At 39.8% G+C, this 18,207-nt stretch overlaps 1 protein-coding gene across 1 annotated transcript in view; it reads left to right on the top strand.

The window, feature by feature from the left end:
- The first annotated feature begins 3,514 nt into the window (after positions 1–3,514).
- The window catches only part of SUGT1 (SGT1 homolog, MIS12 kinetochore complex assembly cochaperone), a 50,189-nt gene continuing 35,496 nt past the window's right edge, over positions 3,515–18,207 (top strand). Inside the window, exons 1-2 of the mRNA XM_026454249.1 lie at positions 3,515–3,653; positions 5,262–5,403. The gene's annotated coding sequence lies outside the window, so the exon portion shown is untranslated. The remainder of the gene's footprint in view (positions 3,654–5,261; positions 5,404–18,207) is intronic.

Here is an 18,207-nt window from a genome sequence, read left to right as displayed (position 1 = left end):
GGTGTTAGCAGAAACACCTACATGTGGTTTTCTTTGTGGCCTGGGCTTTCTCACCGCATGGTGCTGGGTTCCAGGGTGGGTGTTTCAAGAGAAAGTGAGCCAAGAGGAAGTTGTATTTTGTTTCTTTTTTTTTTTTTTCTTTTTAAGACAGAGTCTCACTCTGTCTCCCAGGCAAGGGGAGACAGTGCAGTGGCATGGTCTTGGCTCACTGCTACCTCCACCTCCTGGTTCAAACGTTCAAACAGTTCTCTGCCTCAGCCTCCCGAGTTAGCTGGGATTACAGGTGCCTGCCACCATGCCTGGCTAATTTTTGTTTTTTTTAGTAGTGACAGGGTTTCACCATGTTGGCCAGGCTGGTCTTGAACTCCTGACTTCATTATCCACCTTCCTTAGCCTCCCAAAGTGCTGGGATTACAGGCGTGAGCCACCGAGCCCAGCCAGTTGTATTTTCTTTTTAGTGACCTAGGCTGGTATAAGATTGGACATTACCATGTTTACCCTCTTCCACACTGATTTTCATTTTCCTAGGATATTTGCTTTTACGGCAACCACTTCTGAGAAACCATCTTAACAAGGATACAATCATTGATAGGAATAGAGCATTATGTAGTTGGCCCTCTCTATGCGTAGGTTCTGCATCTACAGATAACCTCTGATAACATTTTTTAAGAAACACACAGAAAAAAATGCCAATTAAAAAATACAGTATAACAACTACTTATGTAGCATTTGTTATGTTAGGTATTACAAGTAATCTAGAGATGATTTAAAAATATTAGTGAGGGGCCTAGAGCAGTGGCTCATGCCTGTCATCCCAGCACTTTGGGAGGCCAAAGTGGGCAGATCACTTGAGGTTAGGAGCTGAGACCAGCCTGGTCAACCTGGTGAAACCCTATGTCTATCAAAAAAATACAAAAATTAGCTGGGTGTGGGGGCATGTGACTGTAATCCCAGTTACTCAGGAGGCTGAGGTGGGAAAATCGCTTCAACCTGGAAGGCGAACATTGCAGTGAGCTGAGATTGTGCCAGTGCACTCCAGCATGGTCAACAGAGTGAGACCCTATCTCAAAAAAAAAAAAAAGTTATGAAGGGGAAAAGTATGTATTCATGAAATAGTCTTAATTACAGGATTGAATAGATTGTGAAAAGATACTTTTTTTTTTTTTTTGAAATGGAGTTTTGCTCTTTTTTTTGCCCAGGCTGGAGTCCAGTGGTGTGATCTCAGCTTATTGCAACTTCTGCCTCCTAGGTTCAAGCGGTTTTCCTTCCTCAGCCTCCCGAGTAGCTGGAATTACAGGCGCACTCCACCGTGCCTGGCTAATTTTTCGTATTTTTAGTAGAGACGGGGTTTCACCATGTTGACCAGGCTGGCCTCGAATTCCTGACCTCAGGTGATCCACCTGCCTCGGTCTCCCAAAGTACTGGGATTGCAGGCATGAGCCACCACGCAGCCCTAAAAGATACTTTAACAAGTTCTTTTTACATTGTTAAAATCTATGAAGAAAGATCCCTGTATGTAAAAATTATCTTGTTCAATGACACAGGCTCCCTACAATTTTTATTAATTAGAACATTATAAATTATAAAGCCAGAGACTGTAACTATGAAGGAAAACATTGTTATGAAATGCATGATTCTGGAAAATGAATATTCATCTATGTTCTGTGCATACTCTGATCAAATACATATGTTAAAATTTGGAAATGAAGTTTACAAGTGGTTTATGAAAGAAATAACATGGAATAAGGTTAAATGGACGTGGAATAAGGTTAAAGCTTTATTTACAGATAACAGTTCTGAAAGTACATTTCATTTTAACTGTTATATTTCCTTTTTTCTTTTTCTTTTTTGGGGGGGCGGGGGGACAGGGTGTTGCTCTGTGGCCCACACTAGAGTGTGATGGAACACTCATCACTCACCACAGCCTCAACCTCCCAGGCTCAAGTGATCCTCCCACTCAGCCTCTCAAGTAGCTGGGACTGTAGGCGCATGCCACCACTCCTGGCTAATTTTTTTTTTCTTTTTGTGGAGATGGGGTTTCGCCATCTTGCCTAGGCTGGTCTCGAACTCCTGGGCTCGAGCAGTCCTCCCTCCTTGGCCTCCCAGAGTGCTGGAATTACAGGCATGAGCCATAATTCCATGGCTCATACAGGCATGAGCCACCATGCTCAACCCCTTTTTTCATTCTTCTGTTTTTCTTCCATTCCTATCAGATTTTAAATCTTCCGTATCTCAGTTAAGTCCTTAAAATCTTTCTCCAAGAACTGTAGGAATTTGGGAACTTTAATTTGTGTATTAGGTAATAGATCATAATATAGAAAGCCAGGCATAATAAAATATTAATTTTGAGATGGCAGTTCTCAGTGAGTTTAAAAATGTTGCAAATAGCCAGGTATGGTGACAGATGCCTGTAGTCCCAGCTACTCAGGAAGATGATGTGGGAGGATTGCGTGAACCCAGGACTTTGAGGCCAGACTTCACGACGTATTGAGATCCCATCTCTTTAAAAAAAAAAAAAAAGGAAAAAATGTTATATATAATTTACTTTCTTTTTATAATAGAATGTTTTTGTATGAACTTGCTCTAATTTATTTAGGAAGCTTTTACAAGCTTTTTCTTATGAAAAATTTAAATCACACACAAAGAACACAAAATGGTACAGTGAACCCCTTGATACTGTCACCCAGCTTCAACAATGATCAACATTTTGCCATTCTTGTGTTATGTATACCTTCACCCAGTTTCCATCTCCGACTTGGTAATGATTGATGGCTTTTTTTTTTTTCAGGTAAAATTTACATACATTAAAGTGTACAAATCTTAGCTGGAGGATTTTGACAAATGGATAAGCCCATGTGACCCACACACTTAACCAAGACACTGTGTTTCCCATTTTCATCTCCCTAGTCAGTAGCCTTCTGTCCTGAGGCAATTGCTGTTTTGATTGTTTTTTCACCTCAGATTAGTTTTGCCTGTTCTGGCACTTGACAGAAATGGAATCATACAGAATATATTCTGTGTCCAACTTCTTTCACTTGATCTAATGTCTATGAGAGTCAGTCATGTTGGCGTGAGCTGAGTACGCTTCCATTGTTTGGATATCTCACAGTTTGTTTTTTCTTTCTAACAACAGACCTTCGATTGGTTCCAGTTTGGGGCTATTATGAGTAAAACTTCCATGAGCAGGTTAAGCTGCCTTAATATTTGCTTGCAGTATATATTGTTTTTGAAATACAATAGCATCTAATTGGAAATTCCACTAATTTATAATTTTTGAGGCTGATCCCACATCCCTCCACGTTAATATATTGTTCTGAGTTTACATTTCAAAGTTTATTTAAAACTGGTACCTAATAGTTGAGAATTCTTACTTTTGTCAGAAATTGAATTCAATGATACTTTTTTGATCAACAGAAAATTTTCCCCCCAAAATCATTTTGCTTTTCACTAAACGAATGGCATAATAATCAATCTCTCTTTCTTTCTTTCTCATTTGGTTTTCATTTTCTTTTTCAGAAATGAGCCCCTGAGTCCTGAGTTGGTGGCAGCTGCATCTGCTGCCCTCTTTTGACAAACAAGCCAGAGCTGCTCAGGCAGCTCCATAGCATGAGGAAGAGTGGGGCACAGAGAGATGGAGAGAGACCTAAAATTAGGTAAGTGAATGAAACCATTAGGTCAGTAATGTTTGTATCTCAAAATAGGCCATTTTCATGTGGCTAGTAAGTAATACATATAATATATACCACATAAGGAAATTTACATATAGAATATACCATGTAAGTGGAATTTTAGCAATTCAAGTTTTTAAAAAACTTACGTCTTAAGTAAGATTATAGTTTTAAGAGACCAATTGAATAGTTACTTTCCTTTTAGGAAATTACAGTTGCTTGTCCATGAAAAAAGAAATGATAAATTCAGTAACGTTATTACAAATAACAGAATAAGATAGCTTTTCTGAGAAAAGTACTTTTTTTTTTCAGTTAAATACCCTGCTTGTTTTATGCATGGTATGGCAATCTTCAGGTCTGTTTCCTTCTCTTTTTCCTCTTAATCTTACGTTTAAGCTGACATCTTTCCACTTACTCTCTTCATCTCTCATTATTTTATACTATGTTAGACTCCTTGCTGCCTACATGATAGTAAGTGGTAGCACTACTTCATTTTGGAGTGTGATCTAAATCTGTTGTTCCCAATGAACATGTGTACCAGATGTATTTCAGGAAGTTAAAAGAAATGGCCATGTGTGGTGGCTCATGCCCATAATCCCAGCACTTGGTGAGGCTGAGGTAAGAGGAGCACTTGAGGCCAGGAATTTGAGACCAGTCTGGGTAACAAAACAAGACCGCATCTTTACAAACCATAAAAAAAATTAGCTGGGCATGGTGGCGTGTGCCTGTAGTTCTAGCTACTTTGGAGGCTGAAGCAGGAGGATGGCTTAAGTCTAGAGTTTGAGGCCGCATTGAGTTATGATGGCACCACTGCACTCCAGCCTAGGCGACAGAGTGAGACCCTATCTCTGAAAGAAATTATATTTAAAAGAAAAAGAAAACCATAGGTATCTGGAATGTCAGTTCAGTGACTCATTTTGTTTGTGTTTGCACGAATACACGGCAGTAAATAAATATATCTATCTCTTGGTTTTAATTTAGTTATTGAATGTAGGTGATAGGTATACAGATACTGATTGTACTTTCATTTTTTCGGAATAATTTTTCATGTGACACTTTTATGTTTGAAATGAAGATTTCTGAAGAACATCTTTAAAAGATGGAAATAAACAAAAATTGTAATGTTCTGTGTTATGTGAATGTTAATAGATGACTTTTTAAATTTAAACATAACCTTGTACGCTATATAATTAGTGGATAAAAATGAAATAAGAATTAAATGATATCACACTTCTGTTTCAGAAAGTCTGTTACTGTTCTGTAGCTAAGGTTTCTTTTTTTTTGGAGATAAAGTTTCACTCTTGTCGCCCAGGCTGGAGTGCAAGGCACAATTTCGGCTCACTGCAACCTCCACCTCCCGGGTTCAAGTGATTCTCCTGCCTCAGCCTCCCGAGTAGCTGGGATTACAGGCACCTGCCACCATGCCCGGCTAATTTTGTACTTTTAGTAGAGACGGGGTTTCCAGGTTGGTGTTGAACTCCCAACCTCAGGTGATCTGCCTTGGCCTCCCAAAGTGCTGGGATTATAGGCGTGAGGCACTGCGCCCCACAGTAGCTAAGATTTCTAATGCACTTGACCTTTTTATTATTTCAGTTTCAGTAACAAAATATCAGATATGAAAATTGCCAGATGTGCTACAACTAGAGTTAATATTAAGACCAGAGCATCAGACTCAGTTTGACCAAGGCTGTGACAATTATCCTGACCAGGAGAAGACCGCTGATCTTAGAAACAGGTATCAGGCTTTGTAGTCTGCTGGGTTTTGTTTGTGTAGTTTGGTTTTACCTTAACTGTAGATTTACCTTATTGCGTGTGTGTATTATTGCTGTTGGATAATGTGAACATTATGAATGCATTTACATCTGTGTTCTTACTCTCTGTATACCACTTCCTAGAGAGGGAACCATGTGCTGGATTTAGCCAGTCCCGCATTTTTCTATACCTTAAATCAAACTGGGCCATGGTTCACATCTACCCACAGTGAATAGAGGTCCTTTGATTTAGAATAGGTAGAGCTGACTGAATTCTGAACAAACAAATATTTTGTGAGGAACATTATTTTTCATTTTAAATATAAATGCCTAATACTGTGTATTCATTTACTCTTTATATCTCTGTACATGCTTATCTTTTGTTACACCTTAGAGAAATGACCCACCATCAATGAAAAGAAAGGCATAGGCCAGGCGTGGTGGCTCACACCTGTAATCCCAGCAATTTAGAGGGCCGAGGCAGGCAGATAACGAGGTTAGGAGTTCAAGACCAGCCTGTCTAACATGGTGAAATCCCGTCTCTACTAAAAATACAAAAATTAGCCAGATGTGGTGGTGAGCGCCTGCAGTCCCAGCTACTCAGGAGGCTGAGGCAGGAGAATTGCTTGAATCTGGGAGGCGGAGGTTGCAGTGAGCTAAGATCGTGCCACTGCATCCTATACCTTAAAATGGTAGATTATTTGTGGCCATTTGAAATTACTGATTTGAAGTTCTTGAAGATGCCAAGCCATGTCTTACATAGTTATTTTAGAATCTAAAAGTTGTTCTGTATTTACATAAAGTTTCTATTCTTTCTCTCCTTTAAACCCTGAAAGTGGTAGTTGCAAAGGAGGAGCCAGATATTTGGCATGGCCTGACAAAAATTAACTTGTCTTTTATTTATTTATTTATTTTTGAGACAGAGTCTCACTCTGTCGCCCAGGCTGGAGTGCAGTGGCATGATCTCGGCTCACTATAACTTCTGCCTCCTGGGTTCAAGCAATTCTCCAGTGGACAAAAGAGGGTAATCAGCTTTACATTCTGTAAAAACGGATAACAAAACCCTCTTAATCATAAAGGTGCTTTTAAAGTTCATGTATTTATACATGTATGCAAATTGGCTATTAAATTTGGAAGATTTTATTCTAAGAAACCAAATCTTAAGGAGCTAAAGCAAACCTGCTTTGTAAAATATATTAATTCCAGGGCTAAGCAATTTCTGAAAACAGACTGATTTACTGTGCTGCTTAATATTTCCTCAAACCAGAATACAAGCGATGGTGGCAGAGGGAGGAAGTAACTCATACCAGGAAGAACAAACAGCTGCTGGAATATGCTTGTGGTTTAGAGCTTCTTTTAAAAATACTGTCAGCTGCAAAGAAAGGAAGGACTAATATTTTCCATGATGTCAGTAACATCTTTATGAAGATGCTCCTTTTGAACGTGGTACAGAAAGTTGGAAAACACTTAGGCATGGTATCTGGCATAGTGCCCCTTAGGGAGCACTTCATATACAGACAGTCCAGGGCTTAGGATGGTTTGACTTAAAATTTTTTTTGACTTCATGATGGTTCCAAAGGTGATGCACATTCAGCAGAAAGCGAACTTTGAGTCCCCATACAACTATCCTGTTTTTCATGTTTAGGACATTGTTCCCGTAAATTACATGAGGTATTCAACCCTCTATAATAAAAAATAATTTGTGTTAGATGATTTTGCTCAAATGTAGGTTAATGTAAGTCTTCTGAGTACATTTAAGGTAGGTTAGTCTAAGCTCTGATGCTTAGTAGGTTAGGTGTATTGAAGGCATTTTGACTTACGATAATTTCCCCTTCCAATAAACCCATTGTAAGTCAAGAGGCACTTGTAGAGGTCTACCTTTACCAGTTTCAACTGTGACAAATTTAATGGAACCTGTATTGCTTTTAAATTGGAGAGCAGCAGCAGGTCTGAAATAAATACTGCAGTTAGCTTTGTGTTCTTCACTATTTATTGAACAGTTCAGAGCGCAAGTAAGCAAAGAGAAGCACTCTTGAGTGTGTCTTTGCTTGCCAACTCCTGGCCTTCCTTTATTTTTCTCTCATTTTTTCTGTTCTCTTTTTGTTGACCCTGTCTCAAAAAAAATAAAAAAGTAAAAAATAAAAATATCCCTTGGGAATACGTAGTACTTGTATATGGAAAACCTCAGTGCCTTTCTTGCTACCTGTAGGATGAAGTCCAGAAGCCTTAGCTTAACGTTCAAATTTCTCCATCAAACTGGGTTCCTAGGCCAACTATTTCAGAGTTAATGTTGTTCTTGTTTTTTTGTTTGTTTGTTTTTGTTTGTTTGTTTTGAGATAGTGTCTCGCTGTGTTACCCAGTCTGGAGTACAGTGGCACAATCTTTGCTCACAGCAACTGTCACCTCCCAGGGCTCAAGCAGTCCTCTCATTTCAGCCTCCTGAGTTGCTGGGACCACAGGCCTGCACCATACCTGGCTAATAGATGTGTGTATTTTTTATAGAAAGGGGTTTTCACCATGTTTCCCTGTCTAGTGTCCAACTCCTGGGCTCAAGGGATCCACCCCTCCTTGGCCTCCCAAAGTGGTGGGATTACAGGCGTGAGCCATTGCACCCAGCTGATGTTTTTCTTAAAATGCAAATTCTTTGGTTCCACCCCATACCTACTGAATTTGTATCTCATGGGAAAGCTGTACAGTTTGTATTTTTAGCTAGTATTGTTTATTTCTTGCTACTCAGAGTGGTCCCAAATTAGCATCAGCATCACTGGAAACATTTTAGAAAAATAGAACTCCAGACCCTGCTCCAGACCTAATGAATCAGAATAATATAGACATTCAAGTTTGAAAAGCACTAGGTAATCTTAATGTACACTTGGAAGTTTAAGAATAACTGGTCTGGCCCCAACCTATCATTTTAAGTTTGTCCCTCAATGTTGCTCTACATTTATTCATTTAACCAACATGTATTGGGTAAGGTATCAAGGATGGCTCCACATAGTCATGGAACTTGTAGTACAAAGTTGACAGAATATAATGTCTGCCCTCCAGAGACACACTGGGGTTAACCAGTGAAGTTGCTTACTGCTGCGTGTGACCAGCCAGTGACTCTCACCATCCATTTAGACGAAAGGGATCAGTATTTTGGGCATACCCATAACCCATTCATAGTACATTAGTTGGGGAGCTCTCCCTTATGTCCTGGTATTTCTTAAGATTCCATTCTTGGCTCTCTTCCCACTGCACATGCTCCTTTGAGAATCTCATCTACTTTCATGGCTCAGTCACATCTGATATCCACATCCAATCAATCATGCAGCCCAGGTAATTTACGTCCTCAAAAGCTTTTAATGTGTCATTCATCTTCATGTTTCTACCTTAGTTTAAGTTACCATTTCTTACCAGGAATATGCAAACTTCTGAACAGGGTTTACAAGGACCAGCATGATCTGTCCCTATATTACGTCTTGACTCTCTGTAGCCCTAGCATAATCTAGTCATCAACTCCTGAATAGGACATGGCTCTCAGTACTTGGCCTCTCCACACCAAATCATTGACTCAAGATTGTTTATTAAGGAAGGACCTGTGATGCTATTGTCACTGTCCTTAACCTGTAAACTTGCTGCCTTCCTCACTTTCCATTTATTCTTTAACCCTCTGTAGTTTTGCATTTGACTTATTACCCTGAAGTTGTTGTTGCAAAGGTCACTAAGAGTAACCATTTCCATATTGCTGAATCCCATCCATCCTTCTCTTCCTGGACCTCTTGATCAATTGATAACCTTTCATACACTTTTCTTCTAAACCCTCTATTGCCTTCAGTTTTGCCCAATCTGAAGTGCCCAACTCTCCTATCCTCCTGCTTCTGTAATGTTTTCCCCCTTTTACCATGTAAAAAATAATTTCCTAATGTTCCCTTTGTGTTGCTCCAGAGACTTTTTCAAAGATTAGAGTTCTCCCAAGTTTTGTCTAAAGGTCACTGTTCTTATTCTCTGTTTTCAACTTGTCCGCTTCCAATCTGTTCTCCCCAATGCAACAGGAGTGTCAGTCTAATTATGTCAAGCCTTCAGTGTTTTTTTTAGTCTTTTCAGATGGAGTTGAGGCCCAATGTGGTCTCACCTCTTCTTTATTTCACCAGCCTTATGATCAAATTCTACACTCCCAGACATAATAGCAATTAGAATAAGAATGCTTTCAATTGCAAGAAGCAAACAGAAAAACCTAACTGAAAATTATTAAATAATACAAAACAAAAAGTCAGGAGTTTGGAGGTTTCTGGGTTGGTTAACTCAGGAGCTCAGTGGTAACACTGAGGAATCAGGTTTCTCCATCCTTCTGCTTTCACTTTCCTTGGGATATTGGTTTGGTCTTCCAGGATGGCTACTGCTAATGGTAGCTGCAGTAATTTATTCTGTGTTTCTGTTTATCAATAAGGAGACCTTTCCCAGAATCCCTGAGCAGATATCTCATGCATGGCCTAATTGGCTAGATTAGTTATATACCCCTTCGTAAACCATATTGTTGGCCATAATGGCCAATGTGGGGTTGGGGATCCCAACAGTGTGGGTTGTGGGATTACCACAAATGACTTAGTCATGTGCTGGAGAAACAAAATTGGGGCTCCACAGCAAGGAAGAAGGGAGGAGGAGTGAAGTATCCTACTGTTAGGTATACTTGTCCTTCCTGTACATACAGTGAAAAATGTTCATGCCCATATGAAAAATGTATTTGTTTCCCAAAGAGAATCAACCAGAATCTCATCCAGATACTCTATCCAGCTTCATGTCTAAGATCTCTGGTGGAATACACAGGCTGCTTTTTCAACTGGTGGCTGTGGCTCTCTGGTGTTCTGTCCTCAACAGCCACATCTAATATGAGCACTGGGAAGAAGACTCTTTCTAAGGCTGCTCAGCTTTAGAGTACATTTCTTAATTGTGTGACCTTGGTGTCCTGTCTCAGAGTCACTAGTTTCCTAGCCCGAAACAGTTGTGTCTCTGCCCTCCATCCTGCCTTTTCCACTTGGCCAGTTACACACCATTCCAGGTCTGTTTGGTAGTACTCCACTTCCAAATACCAAATTGTATGTCAGTTTGGATTTTTAGTCATAAGCAACAGAGATGGATTCTGGTTTTCAGCATAAGATAAATTGTATTAGAAGAATATTGTGCTGCTCGCAGAATGGCCAAAAGGACTAGAGAATCAGCATCAGTCTTAGCCACACCGCTGGGAATAAATCCTGGAACTATACTGCATAACTGGTTGGGTGAGGAAATTGTAGCCGCTGTTGCCAAGCACTGACACACTGTGCTTTGTAATACTATCTGCTGCTTTGGGAATTTAATCTTGACACATGTGCTACTGCATCTGGAGAGGATACACTAAGGTCCTTCCTTGATTTATTGTTGTTAACTAGCTACCAATTTTAAAGTATGTGCAAGTTCAACTTAAGTCGTTTGGCATTTTCAGCTTTTATAGAGGGAGACTGGCTCAGTGGGAAGACTCAAGGAATTCCCCAAACAAGAAAGAGCTGAATTCTAAATAACCCAAAAGAAAGACCTACTTAAGGACAAATCCAGGTTTTGTGGGGCCAAAATTTACACAATTTGGTGGGGTTGTGGGAGTGGGGAGGGGATTTATTTAGGAAAAATACATACAAAATTATATTAACAAATTAGATAGAGGGTTTGAAGGGGCTTTTGCAAATAAACATCCCTGAAGCTGTATTTCCCAAATCACTGTGCTAGCTCTGCTTTCCAGCCCACTCTGCTCAGCAGTTTATCTCATGCTAGTTAACTCCTATATGTTCTTCAGGCTTCAGCTGAGACATTACTTCCTCTGAGCTTTCAGAATCTTCTGACTTCTCTCACAGAACCCTTTACTCTCTCCCATTTAGACATATGTGACACTGCAATAACTGCTTGTTGATATGTGTGATTCCAACACTAGATTATTAAGCACCAAGATTGCAGTCATTTTAGTATCCCTAATACCTCACATAGTATCTATACATAGTAGGGATTCAATATTTATTAAGTGAAAAAACTAAATTTTCTTCTTGCCTTTTTTTTTCTTTTTTTGACACAGGGTCTCGCTATGTTGCCCAGGTTGGAGTGCAGTGGCATAGTAACAGCTCACTGCAGCCTCGACCTGGGCTCAAACAATCCTCCCACCTCAGCCTCAGGAGTAGTTGGGACTACAGGCGTGCACCACCACATCTGGCTAATGTATTTTGTAGAGACAGTGTTTTACCGTATTGCCCAGGCTGGTCTCGAACTCCTGGACTCAAGGGATGCTCCTGCTTTGGCCTCCCGAAGTGATGGGGTTACAGGTGTGAGCCACTATGCCTGGCCTCCTTGTGCTAGTGTTCTCATGTTGCTTACCACCATCCATATGCTTATGACTATCAACTCTTATCTACAGCTCTAAATGTGTTTTAAAAAATAGCTTTAGGCCAGGCGTGATGGCTCATGCCTGTAATCCCACCACTTTGGGAGGTTGAGGTGGATGGATCACGAGGTCAGGAGATTGAGACCATCCTGGCTACGGTGAAACCCCATCTCTATTAAAAACACAAAAAATTAGCTGGGTGTGGTGGTGGGTGCCTATAGTCCCAGCTACTCGGGAGACTGAGGCAGGAGAATGGCGTGAACCAGGGAGGTGGAGCTTGCGGTGAGCTGAGATCTCACCACTGCACTCCAGCCTGGGCGACAGAGTGAGACTCCGTCTCAAAAAAAAAAAAAAGCTTATAGGGCTATAATTGACATAAAGCAAACCACGCACATTATTTAAAGTGTACATTTTGAAGTGTTACATATATATACACTTGTAAAATCATCACCATAATCAAGATAGTGAACATACCTGTTACCCCAATATGTTTCCTAATGCCCCCTTTATTCTTAAAATTCCACCCTGCTCTCCAACCCCCACCCCCACTCAGTAAACCACTAATCTGTTGTCTGTCATACAGATGAGTTTTAAAATTTCAGGATTTTATATAAATGGAATCATACAAAGTGTACTATTTTTGTCTGGTTTCTTTCACTTAGCATAATTTTGAGATTCATCCATGTTGTAGTGTGTAGCAATACTTCATTCCTTTTATTGCTGAGCAGTATTCCATTGTATGGCTATACTGGCTATACTACTGTTGTTTTTTGTTTGTTTGTTTTGAGACGGAGTCTCGTTCTGTCACTCAGGCATGATCCTGGCTCACTGCAACCTCTGCCTCCTGAGTTCAAGCGATTCTCCTGCCTCAGCCTCCCGAGTAGCTGGGACTATAGGTGCACGCCACATTTGTTTGTATTTTTAGATGAGACAGAGTTGACTGGACTAGTCTCGAACTCCTGATCTCGGGTGATCTGCCTCGGCCTCCCAAAGTGTGGGATTACAGGCATGAGTCACTGCGCCCGGCCAGCTGTACTACTGTTTATCCATTCACCTGTTGATAAACATTTGGATTGTTTCCAGTTTTCAACTGTTAACCATTAAAACTGCTATAAATAGACATTCCTGTACAAACATTGCATGAACATGTTATTTCATATCTCTTGGGTGCTAATTGTGTAGCAGTGGTCTAAGTCATTTTATTGTTGTGCCTTTTTACATTCCTACCAGTGGTGTATGAGTCTTCCGGTTGCTCTACATTCTTGCCGACATACATGGTCAGTCTTTCTTATTTTAGCCATTTAAATGGGTGTGTAGTGGTATATGGTTGTGGTTTTAATTTCTATTTCCCTTTTGACTTACAGTTTCTAAGTTTTGAGAGATCTTCATATATTCTGGATGCAGACTCTTCATCAGAGATGTGTTTGCAAATATTTTCCTAGTGTAGAATCTCTTAAATTTTGGTGAAGTCTAATTTACAAATTTCTTCTTTTATGGATCATGCTTTTGGTGTGCTAAGAAATCTTTGTCTAACCCAAGATCACAAAGATTTTCTTCTAGAAGTTTTATAGGAGTTGTAGCCCCATAATCCATTTTGAGTGAATTGTTGTACATGGTGCAAGATATACATTGAAACTCACTTTTTGGCACATGTATATCCAATCTGTTGTAAAGTCTCTCCTTTTCAACTCTTTTTTTCTCCACTGAATGACCTTTGGACCTGTGTTAAAAATCAGTTGTCTACTTATGGTTTGGGTCTGTTTATGGATTCTCTGTTGCATTAATCTGTCTATCTTTGCGCCAATACCACAAGGTTGACAAGTCTTGAAATCAAGTAATGTTATCTCTCCAACTTTGTTATTTTTCAAAGCTGATTTAGCTATTCTAAGTCCTTTGCATTTTCATTTGAATTTTTTCCCCCATTTGAATTTTAGAATCAGTTTGTCAACTTCTAAAAGGGAAAAGCTTTGGGATTGTTAAATGTATTTTATTTCAGAGATGGGGTCTCTATTGTCTAGGCTGGTCTTGAACTCCTTGCCTCCAAGCGATTCTCCTGTCTCAGCCCCAATAAGAGCTGAGATTAGGCATGAGCCACCATGCCCAACTAGGGATTTTGATTAGGATCATGTTGAGTCTATAGGTCAATCTTGGAAGAACTGAGATCTCAACAGTATTGAGTCGTCTTGACTCATGAATTTGGAGGAGCTCTCCATTTGTTAGTTTTCTTTAATTTCTCTCGGCAATGTTGTTGTTTTTTTTTTCTTTTTCTTTTTCTTCTTTTTTTTTGAGACAGAGTCTTGCTCCATTGCCCAGGCTGAAGTGCAATGGCCTGATATCGGCTGACTGCAACCTCCGCCTCCCGGGTTCAAGCAATTCTTCTGCCTCAGCCTCCCAAGTAGGTGGAATTTCAAGCACCCGCCACCACAACCAGCTAATTTGTTTTGTGTTTTTAGTAGAGATAGGGTTTTGCCATGTTGGCCAGCCTGGTCTCAAACTCCTGACCTCAGGTGATCCACCCACCTCGACCTCCCAAAGTGCGAGGATTATAGACATGAGCCACCGTGCCTGGCTGCAATATTTTTTAGTTTTCAGTGCACATCTTGCGTATCTTTTGTCAGCTTTTTTTCAGTATTTAATATTTTGATGTTACTATAAATGTCATGGCTTTTAGCATTTTAAATTTTGATTATTACTGAGTTTGTTTTAAATCTTTTTTCTATTGAAGTATAAACTTTGTAAAGTGCACAAATCTTTTTAAAATTTTCTTTTTTTAAAAAAACTTCTCTTTGGGAAAGCTTTATTGTGAAAAAGACACAAATAAGGGATTTTGTTAGATTCAGTTTGAAATTATCAAGTATTATACACTTAAGGATGGCTTCAATGTTAGACTGGGAAGGTTTTCTCTTTTAAATGAAAAGGATCCTTTCCTAGGAAGATGTTAAGTAATACAGTATAGATGACTGTTTTTACTCTTCAGTTTGAAGATGAATTATCCTTCAATAAATGCCCACTTAATCCAGCATGATTACTACTCCCCTTCTTTAAATTACCAAAGCTAAGTACATTGGCATATTTAGTTATGTCATTTGCATATGAAAACTTTTTTTTTAACTTTTTTTTGAGAGCAGTCTCACTCTTGTCTCCCAGGCTTAAGTGCAATGGCTGGATCTCAGCTCACTGCAACCTCTGCTTCCTGGGTTCAAATGATTCTCCTGCCTTTGCCTTCCAAGTAGCTGGGATTAAAGCACCTGCCACCATGGCCCCACTAATATTTGTATTTTTTAGTAGAGACGGGGTTTCACCAAGTTGGCCAGGCTGGTCTTGAACTCCTGACCTCAGGTGATCTGCCCGCCTCGGCCTCCCAAAGTGCTGGGATTACAGGCATGAGGCACCGTGCCCAGCCGAAAACATTTTATTAATAACTTCTTAAGCATTTGTCTCTCCTTCCTCCCAAGATTTCAATAAACTGATGCCAAGAATTTATGGAGAAAATTATAAAAACTTTACTAAAAGATAGATATGAATAACCGAATGAAGCAAGCAATTACGTTCATGGATTGGAAGAGGCAATACAAGGGAAAGATATCATTTCTCCGCAAATGAATCTGCAAAATCAAAGTGAACAATTTGTTGTTGTTGTTGTTAAGAGACGCACACTATTATGTAGGCTGGAGTGCAGTAACACGATAAGAGTCTCAACCTCCTGGTCTCAAGTGATCCTCCTACTTCAGCCTCTCAAGTAGGTGAGGCATGTACAACCATCCTTGGCTAATGCTTTTTGTTTATTTATTTTTTGTAGAGACGCGATCTCACCAGCTTGCCCGGGCTGGTCTTGAACTCCTGGGCTCAAGTGATTTTCTGCCTTGGCTTCCCAAAGTATTGGGATTATAGGCGTGAGCGTGTACCCAGCCTGCATAAATCTTGTGCATAATTTGATAAAATTTTATGTTTGAATACACTGCCGTGATTACCAGCCAGATCAAGATATGTAACATTTCCTGCATCCAAGAAGATTTCTTCGTGCTCCTTTTCCCCACCCTCCCTGACAACCAGGAGGTTCCCTTATGATACCTCTCATCTAAGTGGAATCAATCATGATGTACTCTGGCTTTTTTTTTTTACCACAACTTATGTATATAAAGTTCATCCATATCGTTGTGTGTAGTAGTCGTTCATTGTTAACTCACTGCTATGTAATATTTTTTCTCCTATTTAAGGACATTTAGATTATTTCCAGTTTTTGCTACCTTGGGTAATGCTGCAATGAATATTCTTCTACATGATCATAAATAATAAATACTCTTGGGTATATGCCCAGTGGTAGAATTATTGGGTTATGGTCTATGTATAACTACCTTTAGTAGAGTGTCTGATATAGTTTGGATATGTGTCCCCACCCAAATCACATGTCAAATTGTAATCCCCAGTGTCAGAGGTGGGGCCTGGTGGGAGGTAACTGGATCATAGGGGTGGGTTTCTCATGAATGGTTACGTACCACCCCCCTTGGTACTATCCTCGCAACAGTGAATTCTTGTGAGATCTGATTGTTTAAAAATGTGTACCTCCCCCTACCCTACTTGTTCCTGCCATGTAAGATGGCTGCTCTACCTTTGCCTTCTGCCTTGATTGGAAGCTTCCTGAGGTCTCTGCAAAAGTAGAAGCTGCTATGCTTCTTGTATAGTCTGCAGAACCAAGAGCCAATTAAACATTTTTTCTTTATAAATTACCTAGTCTCAGGTATTTCTTTATAGCAATGCAAGAACAGACATACAGTACCACAGTTTTCCAAAAGGATTAAACTCTCACCAACAATATATGAAAGATATAGTTGCTGCATATCCTTGTCAATGCTTGGTATTGGAAGTCCTTTTAATTTAAGCCATTCTGGTGGTAGTTTTGGTATCTCATTGATTTCAATGTCCATAATATATAGAACTTCTTCTCATGTTGGGTCTATAGGTCAGTCTTGGAATTCACCCTTTCAGAGGCCATACATTTATGTGTATTGGTGCATGGCAGAGGCTGGTGTACACACATTAGTGTAGAGCCATAACTGGGGCATACCTGAGACTAACCCTATGGTCTAAGAAGAACCTACGTTTGGAGTCCTGGGCTAAGGAATCCAGGAGCAGCCAACCCAGAGATTCACTCCTTATCTATGAAGGACATCCACATCCCTGGCCCATATCTTAGGCTGTACAGGAAATCAAGGCCCTTTGTTTTTGGGTTCAATGGAGGTTGCTAGAAGGAGGGTGTTAAGTGAAAATCGTATACAGATTATATGCTTTTTACAAATAGTAGCAGTTCTCCAGGCCAGCCCACCACCACTGGACCACCCTTGTATGTAGGTCCTCAATAAACCTTGTCTCCTTCACTGGCTCTGCCTCTCTTCTTACAGTGCCATCCCACTTGGAGTCAGTGGGTTCAGAAGAACAATTGGCCATTTAGATAACATCTGAAAATTAACCAGTGTAATTCACAGTAACATTAAAAACTACAAATGAACATTTCAATAAAGGCAGAAAAAGCACTTGATATTCAATGCTTTCCTCCTGATGTTAGGACCAAGACAAGGAAGTCCATTATCACTATTTTTACTCAATAGTGGAAATACTAGCCAGCAACAAAAGGCAAAAATAAATACAAATAAAAGGTATAAAGGTTACAGAGAAGTTAAACCATCTTTATTCGTGGATTGCAAGATTTTGATCGCAGAAATTCCGAAAGAATCTACATACAGAGTATTACAAGTAACAAGGGAACTTAGCAAGATGCTTGAATATAAGATCAGTATGTAAAAATCAATATTGTTTATTCTTACAACGAGCAGAATATAGTCAAAATGCCATTTAACAATAAATCTAATGAAAGACATGTATGATCTCTATACTGCAATCTATCCAAGCACAGCTGCATTATTAAAGACCACTTAAATAAATGGTGGGGTAGAATGATACTCATGGATTGAAGGACTTAATGTTAAGATACTAGTTTTCCCCAAACAGATCTATAGATTCAATGCAAGTCCAGTAAAAATCCCATTTTTTTTTAACCTAATTCCAAAATTCACCTAGAAATACAAAGGTCGTAGAATAAGCCAAAGCAATCTTGGGAGAATAAGTTACAGGACTTAAAGATTTATTATAAAACTACATTAAGTTAACACAGTTTGGTACTGGTATAAAGTTAGACAAAGACTACTCCCTCTCGCTCCTCAATCTGCCCCCATCCCTGGAACGTGCTGGCAGCTTTCTCCATCCGATCTGCAAGCGTAAAGAGCGTTGAGGAAGGGCTGACCGACAAGCGTGGGAAACAAAGCGGCACTGAGATAGCTTCAGGCCACCTTCCTCCTCTCAGTACCTTCGGATGGAAAAGGTTTCCCTTCTTGGTCTGGGAAGCCCA

Source organism: Piliocolobus tephrosceles, chromosome X (genome assembly GCF_002776525.5).
Source record: "Piliocolobus tephrosceles isolate RC106 chromosome X, ASM277652v3, whole genome shotgun sequence".
NCBI classification, from domain to species: domain Eukaryota; kingdom Metazoa; phylum Chordata; class Mammalia; order Primates; family Cercopithecidae; genus Piliocolobus; species Piliocolobus tephrosceles.
The sequence above is the reverse complement of the archived record's forward strand: the minus strand, read 5'-3'. Positions and strand labels throughout refer to the sequence as shown.